The sequence below is a fragment of the Chironomus tepperi genome, unplaced genomic scaffold, assembly GCF_022539635.2.
Source record: "Chironomus tepperi strain 1889 unplaced genomic scaffold, CSIRO-AGI_Ctep_v1 contig_376, whole genome shotgun sequence".
NCBI classification, from domain to species: domain Eukaryota; kingdom Metazoa; phylum Arthropoda; class Insecta; order Diptera; family Chironomidae; genus Chironomus; species Chironomus tepperi.
The window spans coordinates 2,512,417-2,524,455 of record NW_027226498.1 but is presented as its reverse complement, the minus strand read 5'-3'; positions in this window follow the sequence as shown (position 1 = coordinate 2,524,455).

Sequence of the window (12,039 nt, the reverse complement as noted above, 5' to 3'; positions counted from 1 at the left end):
TAGGAACATTCAACTCAGGAACTTACGAATTCAGTTAATAACTAGACCTTTGGTCGACTAATGCTAAATTTTATTAAACGTTCTGAAAAAAATGTATTAAGTCGACCGGAGGTCTAGTTATTTACACGGGGTCATGTCAAGTTGTTCATTCGGGCTTGTTATCATAACTAAATTTTCTGTTGTTATCAAATGATGATTAAATATGATCTCAAAAGTAATAACAAGCTTTATAGTAAATAACCACATGACTTCACTATAAATTTCTTAAAGTATTTATTTGTAATATTTATTACACGTAGCTTTTCGCGAATTTAAGTCATACTGTATTCTTTGAATGTTCATTTCGTTTCTTACAACAATGCTCAATTATCATCAATCAAATTTTAAAGATTTGTAAGATTTTTTATGTGCAAACTCACTTTAAAATGTTATTAATCGTGTCTTGTGTTAGTTAAAGAAATATATTAAGTAAATACAGTCAGTACTCATCCAAATGGTCGTATTCATATTCAATGAGCATAAATAGAATTATGTTCCTTGTCTTTTCTAGAATGGTAATTATTAATGAAGAAAATGTTTAAAATTTGGTATTCTGCTTTTAAATGTGAATGTTAATTTTTTGATGATTGCACATTTAACATACTGAACTTTTTACATATTTGAACTTTAAGCTTTACAAAGTTTATGCCAAACCACATTTTTAAGTTGATCTTTGTAACTTAAATCAGCATGCCATTATTATTTCAAAGAAAAATTCCAAAAAATACTACTTATCCATAAAACATAATAATACAAGCATTCCTACAAGTTTATCGTATGTTATTTTCCACTAATTTGCTTTATCTAAATTACAAGCATCAACAACTTGTTTTCATTATCGCGAGATGTCTACATGACTTAAGTTTTCTAGAAATTTTGGAATGCGAATTGAGTGTAAACAGATTTTTGTGAAATTTAACAGGTTTTATTGACATGATGCCTATGCATGTCTAGTAAACAATTAAAAATGAAATGGTTGAAAAAAATACTAAACATAAAACGATTAATGATAACACCTGACCGCAACAATGTATATGCCAAAGGCTTTTGTTGCAACAATACTTCCATGCATCTAATCTTGTGTCTTTTAAACATGATTAACGCATGTTAAACTAATTTTGTTTTGAAATATTACTTGTGTAGTTTTATGTTAAGGTCATTCGAGCAAAATGTGAATTGATGCAGATATAGTTTTAAATATGAATGGGATAATCATTAGTGATTTTCGATTCATGTTTTGCTGAAATTCATAGACATTGGAAAACCAACTATTTAGCTATTTAGCTATAGATTTTTGAGATCCAGAAATGCCATGCCTCTGCACATTCAGTAAATCCACTGTTTATAGTTGGATCAGAATCATTCCTTCGATGACATTATTGTCTGTAAGCTACAAAAGAAGACTGTGAGCAACAATTCCACTGCATATATGATTTGAAAAAGAGTAGATGATCTCCTGATTGCAATAATTATGTACCAAAGATCGAAAGCATTTCGCCATCAAGTCACATCTACTCACAAAGACATTAAAATTATATAGTTATTTTAATTTTAATGAAAATTTAGGAAATGGTAATTTTGCCAACGCTTGATGATTTTCGAAAACAATTTTCAAGATACATCTGAATCCGATTGAATGACTTTTAGAAATGCCTCATTGGTTCACTTCAATAACGCAGACGAGTTAAATTATGTACATATCAAATAATTGAAAGAATTAGAAGACTAGAAATCCAGCAAAAATAGTACACAAGAAAAAAAGAGAATCCGCCATTTCATGTAAATGCTATTCACGTGTAGGAAACGGAAGACTGCATAATTTCAAATTCAATTCGAAAAAAAATAGAAGAAGAGAACGAAAAAATGTTAAGCAGCAAAAAAGTTTGATTTATGCATATTTCAATGTTGAAATTGCCTACTTATTCGCGCAAGTGTTTCTCCATTTTGTTTGTAATACTTCCACTACTGCTACTGCCTGCTTTTTATTATTCGACCGCGAAATCATTGATCCATCCATTATATTAAATGTCTGCAAACAAAAATTGCATATATATTTACTAAAAGTGTATGAAAGCAGGGCACACACATATACACACATTCAATTGAATTGGCCGAAGAAGTGAATGAGAAGGCGCAGTAAGAAGAAAAAAAAATTAAATAATTATTATGTTCATGCCATGTTTTGTGCTATTTGCGTTGATGTTTCACGTATAATTAAACCGAAAAAAACGAAAGAAAAAGACGAGAAGTTCTAAATTACTTGTGTGTGTTTCTGTTTTGTGTGCAGTTTTTGCACAAAATAAAATTTGAAATGAAGAAAAAAATAAGATAAATGAATGGCGGCAGAAAACTTTTTTGCATATTTTCAATAATTCTACCATATATTTTTGCCATGAAGTTGCAATTGTAACAGAAACATCATGTACGTACAACATGTATATGCTTTATTTTTTACGTATGTGCATATGTGAAGATTTCAGGAAGGCTAAAAATGGACGTACGGACATTGACTTCTGTTACTGTTGTTGATAGTACCTTACATAAAGTATTTGTAAGAGAGCTTGCGAGGAGCCCTCATGAATAACCAATAAAATTTCAACATCAACTTTTCGTCATTCACATCTTCTTCTCTTTATCATCATCATTATTATTATTATTCTTGATATTATTGTTGCTATTACAATGAATTGATACATGCGATGTTTTACAGTATGTACTTGAATTTAAAGAAAAAACGCAACAGCACGGTATAAGAAAAAAAAATGTTACAAATAACAACGAAAAATTTATTAAAAATTTATTTCTTTCCGTTTTCTCTTTTTTGTTCTTTATACAGCACAGTGCAGATCTGGATACGTTTCACTGAACTTGCTAAATTCCGACTAAAGAATAATTTCATTTCTTATAGCAATAACAACAAAAAAATATAATATAATAAGAATCATTCATTCATCCGCAACGATTAAGTCAGAGAATTGCATTTCAAATTCAAGACTTCATCATCAAAAAGAAAAAAAAATGTGTATACGGCAAAAGGCTCTACTTCTTACTTATTCTTAGCGGTTTTTACAAAGAATTTGATGATGTTTACATTGCATTTTGGATGACTGATTTATTGACTTTTTTATGCAAGGATTCGGAGCAAAACATCAAAAATTTATGGATTTACTTTTTTCAATTTTGAAGTATGTAGGAACTAATTTTTCAGTGTAAATCAACAATGCTTATTCATTAAAAATTTAATTCCTTACGGATTTAATTTAATAACAACGATGTTTATTCTTCAGAGATTAGAAACAGACTAAGATTTAATACGAAGGGAACTAACTATCATAAAAGGGTAAATCAACTAATTGCAGTTGATAATAGAATTTGAATATTAAATGACAGTTAACATATTCTCAACAGTCTTAATCAAGAAACTGCGTCAAATTATGCAACAAAACTTAAAAACTTTACTTGCTATTTATACTTAATAAAACTGAAGGGAGAGAGAGATGATGGGATACATGAAAGCGAGCAGCAGCAATAACAGCGGCATAAGAATTGAATTCTGTATAATTTGCAATACATAATTGAAGACTTGTTTATCGTATGGATGGATATAATCTCGAAAATAACAAAAATTGTACAGAATGAGTCTTTTGACCAGCCAAGAAGACATTAATGCATGAAAATGCATGGAAATGGTAGAGAAAATTGAACAGTCAGCATTTTCAGAAATGCTGGAATTTTAATCGATCATAATTTCCGTGGCTCATCAAGACATTATTATTAAAGCAGCTCCCTTCTGTCTTAAACTGTGCGCACTTTTTACGTGATTCCTGTGAACCTGCAACAACATTTTGTATACACAATGAATGCAATTTTCTGATGAAAAATTCAAAATTCTTCTTTTACTGATTGCGCAAGATATACTGAAGAATATTTGCTGCATATGTATATATTTAGTTGCAAAACAGTTTACGATTCTTTTAGTCTTTCAGAAGAAAACAGAAATTTAAGAAAAAGAACAAAAATATTTTCAGAAGAAATGAAACTTTTAATTATATTTCTTCAGCTGGTTAATAATAAGTTTGTGAGCTGAAATAGAATTTTAAGTAATAATATGTACAACATTCTTGTATATGAACGATTGGTTGATTCATTTTTATTTTCGCATACAAGGCGGGTTGATGGAAAATCTTATTCCTTTATTTTTATTGAGAGTTAAGATAGATGGATAGACTGATTGAAGATTATTGCTTAAGGGCTTAAAATACGATGCACCTGAAGTATAATTATTTAAATGTTTTCATCTTTTGATTCCATTTGAAAAAATATTTCTGTTTTTGTTTGATATCATACAGTAATAAATAATAGGGTTTAGTTTGAATGATGTTTCTGTTTTTTGGATGTGATTCAGTACATGGATGCATATGTTGGCAAAGATAATATGACTTAGGTATTCATACCATCAAGATTCTATGAGAACTGTTGAATTTCATCAAAATTTAAACTCATTCATATCATATCAAGTATTTCACAATAGAATACAACAAAATTTGGCAGTCCGTAACGTAAAAATTCATACAAAAAAATAGGTGACTTAGCAGAGATTAATTTAAGCGCATATAAAAATCATCTATTTGAATTTTTAATATTTATTAAATTCGAAACCATAAAATGCACATTTTAAATCTTTCAGGAAATTCAATCGCTTGATGGGGATTCGCATGCTTAACGTGCAAAAAATCTGACACAAAAGGAAGTACAATTATTGCTAATTCCATTGTTTTTCAATAACGTTTGTGAGTGTAATTTATTCGAAGGTATAAAAAATAATTATAGATAACTGTACTCAATGAGCAGGTTTGGCAATTCGCTTAGAAATCCCTCGACGTTAATTTTTTCCTTGAAAACTTAAAAAATCGGAATGGAAAATGAAATTATTGAATGATATCCATTTTGAAGGCTGAAAGAATATCAAAAACTTGTAATCATGAACAGCCTTAAACGAAAAATGTTTCGAGTAACTGACTATTGTGTGTAAAAGTGGTTCTAGAACTGTAGTCCGCTATGCAATATTGTACTGTGAAAACTTCAAAGATGTTCCGATTTTTGTATATTTTCTAAACAACTCAAGTGAAGAACTTGACGCAATTTCTAGTTAATAACTAGATCTACGGTCAACTAATGACATAATATAAGGAACATCCCTGTTATTACCAATATATTTTGTCAAGCTGTCCACTGGGGCTAGTGGTACCGCCAAATCTTCAAAATGGTGGTTAATGTGCCGAAAGTGGAAAAAAATTGAGAAACACTGTTGTATATCATCATTCCATCAGCGATTGTTGAGGCATGCATGCAAAAAAAAAGTAAATTACACGTTTAAAAAATGTTTGTCGAATCGAAAATTTGCTTTTGTGATTGGTCTGATATAAAGTAGTAATTAAAATAATGATCGTTTGCAGTTTCCATGATGGAAAAAAGCAGTAATAAGTGAGTGATATGCATACACAACGTCGCTATGTTGTTTTACTCCTTTTTTCGTGATAAATTCATATGCAAATAGCAATTTTAATTTAAAAAATTATTTTTTTAACCTGCTCTTTCTCTCTCTGCCATTCTCGGTTGTGCGGAATGCAATTTTCGTGATAATATTTTTTTGCATAATTCTGTAAAAATTACTTGTTAATTATATGCAAGTCTTTACAATAATAATAATGTTAATTTTAAAATACGCTTAATGAAGCTAGTGGAAAATTACTTAAAAAATTTACATGAGCTTTAAATGCAAATTAAAGACTGAAATTATAAATAACACATTTGGTTTGAAAAAACCTTAAAGCTTCAATTGGTCTCATTTACCTAAATAAATTAACAGGAACGTTGATTTCTTAAATTCTGATTTCTAATTATTTATATCTTATGCCTTTATACTCTTTTATAAAAGACTTCATAGGATATAAACTTCGAAAGTTAACGGTTGGATAAGACATACGCAATAACATTCCTTTGTTGGAACCTGCAAGGGAAAATATGCCCTGGATCTTCAAAAGCCAGCAGCAAATCAAATGGAAACCTTTATACGGAACCTGAAACGAATTAATCCCTAGAAATTAAATTTAATGAATTTTAATAAATAAAAAATACGGTCAATAAAAGTTTCCAGACAGTCAACAACTAGTTCTTTTCAAGTCAGTATAATTCTTTTCAATTTTAATGCATTCATTCTGGAAATCCATCAACTGAAATATCATAACAACAAGCAGTTGATGGTCATGCTAATGTAATAGTTACATAAAGGAATAAATAATGTTAAGGAAAAGAGATGGAAATATAAAGAGGCAAAGAATGCAATGGCATTTATGGATAATTTAATCTAAATAATTACCTTTTTGCTAATTTGACGTAATGAGCTTCGTGAGCCTATAATAGTTTCCTTGATATTATTATACAAAACCATAATATGCATGAGATAGATGAAAAGTCTGTCGTTTAAAAAAAAATAATGATGATAATTCGATAATTTGCCAGGTCTTGTCTTTTATGTCTATTGAAACTATGACTTTTATAATAACAACAAAAAAATGTTGACAGAATGCTTTTTCTCGAAAATTGTTCAATTTGCGGTTTTCCAGTTAGATGAAGCTATGAATTTCAATAATAATTTTATTTTAAATTACAATTGCATGTTGACACATATCAGAATTTTTAAAAAGAGCAAACTCATGCATGTTGAGTTATTGCGATGTTTATAAATATATGTATATACAGATAATAGCATTACCATGCTATGCCATGTTCAATTTTAAGATTGAGGGTAAGGGCAAAATAACAATAATAATATCTGGAATTTAAAAATATTCTTTCACTTTATATTTTGTCATGTAGTGCATGGATAGAACACCTGATTACCACAAAAAAAATTTAGGAACGGAAAAATTTTCGAATAATTTTTGAGAAATTTGTCGTCATGTAAACCTTAAACTTTTCTTTTTTCCTTTCTTTTTAACATAATTTATAATAGCCTTCTTAGCCTCCTTACTGTTATAGAATGCAAAACGTTTTATGCTGATTTATCTAAATATTTCTTTAAAAGTGTTTGGATTTGCGTTCAGATTGTCTTAGATTGTTTTGTAAGGGAGCTGTTATTGTGAACAATAGTTTTTTATTTGAAGCAAGGAACATGAAACGAATGAACTAAATAAGAGTTGAGTCAAAGCACTCTTGGAAAGAGGATGTTGACAGAGACAGTGTTATATTTGGTATAGCCAGCGATAGAGCCCATTTTAGACACAAACCGAAAATCAACTCCCTGGTCAATTTGACTCTGATCTGCGGCCGGATTTCATCGAATCAGACCTTCATCCTGGGTCACACTGGACTAAGACCAGATTTTTAGTTATTTTTACACTTTATACCGTCCTGATAAGAAAGTAAGTATTGAAAATTTTGAAAATACCATACCGAAACTGCGCTTTATCAGGATTTTTCTATACTTCATAATATAAAAAATTTTGCTCCTTCTGGTGAGTGAGGAGATTCACCAAGCATAGTAATAGCATAAGCACAACATAGCATAGAAGAATCACACATTCATACATGAGATGAAATAAGAAAAGGGATTTGCGTATTTTCTATGAAGCATCACAGAATTTTAATCCGATTTTTTTTTGTTTCCAAACACACAAAAAAGAATGAAGAGCATGGAGATAGAAAGCAAAGGAAAGTTATCATACAGCATTTTCTATGTACTACTGAAGCATTCTGAGCATGTGATATTATTCCATTATATTTTTGAATGCTCTATGTGCTTATTATTATATTTTTTCCTCCATATCTTTTTTTTTACGAAAGCAAAGCACACAAAAAAAGAACTAAGCAAAAAGAATCTGAATGGAATGTAGAAAAATATCCTCGCAGTAGCAGAAAGAGCTGATAGAAAATTCCTTTAGCAAAATGAAAATGTCAGTCAGAGAAGATATACGTTATGATTCGTTCTTTTTCCATTTTATTTCTCTCTTTTATATATTAATAATATAATTTTCAAGTTTTCTGTACGGTTGCATAGTATCCTTATTATGCCTCAATAGTACGCAGACTTTTTCAATATTCTGTAAGTTACCAAACTAAACTAGCAATAAATAATCTTCATATGCAGGTAAAACTAAGAGATCTGATGAGCAATCAATGAGTAGTCAATATATTTTAAAGATGACAAAAACTCTATGTCGTGTGCGATTTCGATCGAGGCTTACCACAAATTTTTATCACGAAAAAGTTGCCCACCACTAGTTTAGGGTTTATTAAAAACGATACCCATCATACATGATGAGATATTTCTCTAGTAATATATATATATTTTTTTGTTCGTGGGGATTAAAGCGCCTTTCATGATGATAACAATCCACGAATTGCATGAATGATATATGTGTGTATCAATGTCATGACATTTTTAATGTAAAAATTTTCTTTGTAGATCCTTTTTTTTCTATTTATCCGCGTATATTTTTTATAATATTCATGTTCCCTTAAGGTGCAATATTGAATTTGGGATTTAAAGAAGATTGAAAAATTTGCATTTCTTCATTTATCATATTTTCAATTTATCAGCTTTATTATTTACAGAAAAAGTCTATAAAAAGTGCTTGAGGCTTTTGAGAAAAGTTTGAAACTTTGAATTTTATGAAGTTTCTTAAAGACTGTTCTTGCAATTTTTTGTTTACTGATGTAACTTTTTTAAATTTAAGAAATAGCATTTAAACCTACAGCAGTGTTGTCTTAACTGTCCAAACTATCATGTGCGGTTTGGTCGAGGCATACCATTAAGGTGCGCTGTGACACAAAAAAGTTTGAACAACACTGTCCTAGAGTAACAAGCGTCAAATATGAAAATACTCAAGGCAATTATCTATACCCTGCAATAATTTCTAATTTCACGCAATAATTGTGTGAATATTTAAATGATCTCACCCATAGAAGATTCAAATTTAAATCAAACTTTTTTATCTTTTTTCTCTCGACTTCTTTTTATTCCTATTTTTATATTCTTGCTGTTATTTCGTACCTTTAAAAGTTATTTTTAATTTAATCAAAGTGATTTGTGATTGAATGACATGAATACTAATGAATGCTGTCTTTTTTACATTTTATAATTCTCTATTCAGTTATTTTCATTTTGGTTCGCTCCCTCAGTCTGTGTATTATTTCATTAAATTTTGTATTTTTTTTTTGTGAAGTCTTCTGTTTTGCGAAAAAAAGATAAACATAAACATTTCTTGCATAATGATGAGATCTAAAAACAAAATAAATGTGAGAATCCTCAGCGAGTCAAGTAGTTAGTTTTTCTCTCATGTATATTATGAGAATGTTGTTAAACATGTACATCTATCTAATGCTGCTACAATGAGCTTTTTTGAAGAAATATTTTAAAGTTAAATAAGCTTGTGTGCTGTTTCTTATTCGAACGTTTGTACAAGAATCTTAATTAGACATGTTGATTGTTTTTATACGCTTTTATTTAGGTTGCTCTGTTTAAGACTTTCAAATTTTCAAGTACCTACTTCGACCACTTCTCCTTAACTTCAAAGGCTGAAATTTGGCATAGTGGTGTATTATAGGCTAATATAGAACACATTAAAAAGATTTTTGAAAAAAATTTAAATTTTGCTCTAGTTAGGGCCAAAAAACTAGTTTTTTAAGGCCAAAATCTACGATTTCTTGATATATTTCTGCTTTCATGGAAGCTTGAGAGCTGAAATTTGGCATGAAAGTATATCTTAGATTACTCTGTATTATGGTAAAAAGAATTTTGCAAAATTTTAAAATTTTGTAGTAGTTTGGCCAAAAAAACTAGTTTTTTTACTCAAAATTAAAGGAATTTTCGACATATTGACCACATTTATTATCCGATTGATCTGAAATTTCAACAAAATCTTTCATTAACCATTCTTAATAAACATCAAAAAGAATTTTAGCAAAAAATTGAAAGTTGACGATTTTATAGTAACAACCCATAATTTTAAGCCTGTTTTAAAGTATTACTTTATCTTCATGGAACGTAAAATCGAAATTTTGTAAAATGTGTGTACTCTGTTCTAATTAGGGCCAAATTCATTACGAATTAAGATTGAAATTGTCATTTAAAAGCGATTTTTAGTCTTCAGTATTGATAGTTCGGATACTAACAATTTTTGATAAGAAAACTAAAAAGTAAAAAATAAAAATATATAAAAAAAAGTTTTTTAAAGATACGCTTTTATTTAGGTGCAATAAAAAGTAGAAAATAATATTTAGATTCCAATCTCAAATTTTAAAGCCACAAATTTTTAAAACTTGACAAAGAAAATTATAATAAAAGCGTGGGCTTTGAAAATGGCTTCTGTAGATTCGCCCATTAATCTACAGAAGCCATTTTCAAAGCCCACGCTTTTATTATAATTTTCTTTGTCAAGTTTTAAAAATTTGTGGCTTTAAAATTTGAGATTGGAATCTAAATATTATTTTCTACTTTTTATTGCACCTAAATAAAAGCGTATCTTTAAAAAACTTTTTTTTATATATTTTTATTTATGTTGAACTTCTCTTTTTTAATTAATTAATAAAATAATTTATGGCAAAGTTTCTGTACGAAAAAAAACAAAAAAATTCATCGTGAATAGGAATTTTATGAACAAAGAATTTGCATTATATTTTAGGAGAAATCATTTCAAGATCTTTAACTACTGATAGGACCTAGACTTTATAATTCTAATCAGATATTCAACGAATTTAACTTCGTGGTGTTATATTTCTGCTACTTTTTTTCTTATAATTTTTAAGCCATAAAAGTCAACATAAAAAATAAATTGTGAATGATTTGTATAATTCTCGACTCTTCATAGAAGCATGAGAAATATGTTATTGAAACTCGATGATTTTTGATCAAGCTTTAAATCGTATTAGAAGCTAATAAAATGCAATTAAGAAGATGAAAGTTTTATATTTCGAAACCTATAATTTTCTACAATTGATAAAAATTCTGATTTGAATTAAAAACTAAAATTCAACATTGGCCAAATTCCCATGGCCATATAACTTCCTTCTTACTTAATTGTGATCTATGATCTCCGAAAGATGTCCTTTAGCAGACAATTCGCATGCTCATGAGTATGTTCACAAAATTGTACAATTATCAAGCATATTGATTAAGTCTACTCATGAGCACGTTCATTTAGGGAAATATGCTCATTGTCTGTTAATGGTCGCCTAAAGCTAGCTCTATAGCTGGCTACAGCTTGTCGATTACCGATTCCAAGTGCAATATTGTCTCGATTTTCACATGAGTTCTTTGTACGTCCACGTGGTCTTTATCACAACCATTTAAAGTATTTAAAGATTAGTTGACAAGATAATTAAAACATAAAAGCTGAAAAATTCTTTGGAAACACATAGAAACAATTTGGTGGATTAAATATTTCATTATGTATATTAAAACTAATAATTCCTTAAATGTTTTGACTATTTTTGCATTTCAAAGAAAACTTGTAATTTAATTATACCTAAAATACATCCATAAAAACCCCGAAATACTGCGATTTAACACCCTATAAATTTGATGAGCCCAGTATAAAATTCAATTGAGGAAAAATGAACAATTTTAATTAAAAATTCTAATTTCCAAAATCCTAATTGAATGTAAAGCTTGTCTTAAAACAAGAAAAAGGTAAACACCCACTTATAAGATATCTATTAAGGGTTCCGTCATTACTCCATTTTTACGTTATTTTCCTCTATCGCGCTCGCTAACCCTTTCAACAGCCATAAATCTTTCCGGGAATTACTTCTGTATCAATTCGTTGCTGCTCTCTTTTCCTTTACTTTTATTTTCAATTAAACAATAAGAACGTGAAAGTTTTTAAGAATTAGGTATTTTTAAGTAAATGTATACAAACATGGGGAAAATGAAATAAAAAATTGTTAATTGAATATTAAAGCATTATGTGATGATAATCTTAAAAACATCATGTTTTT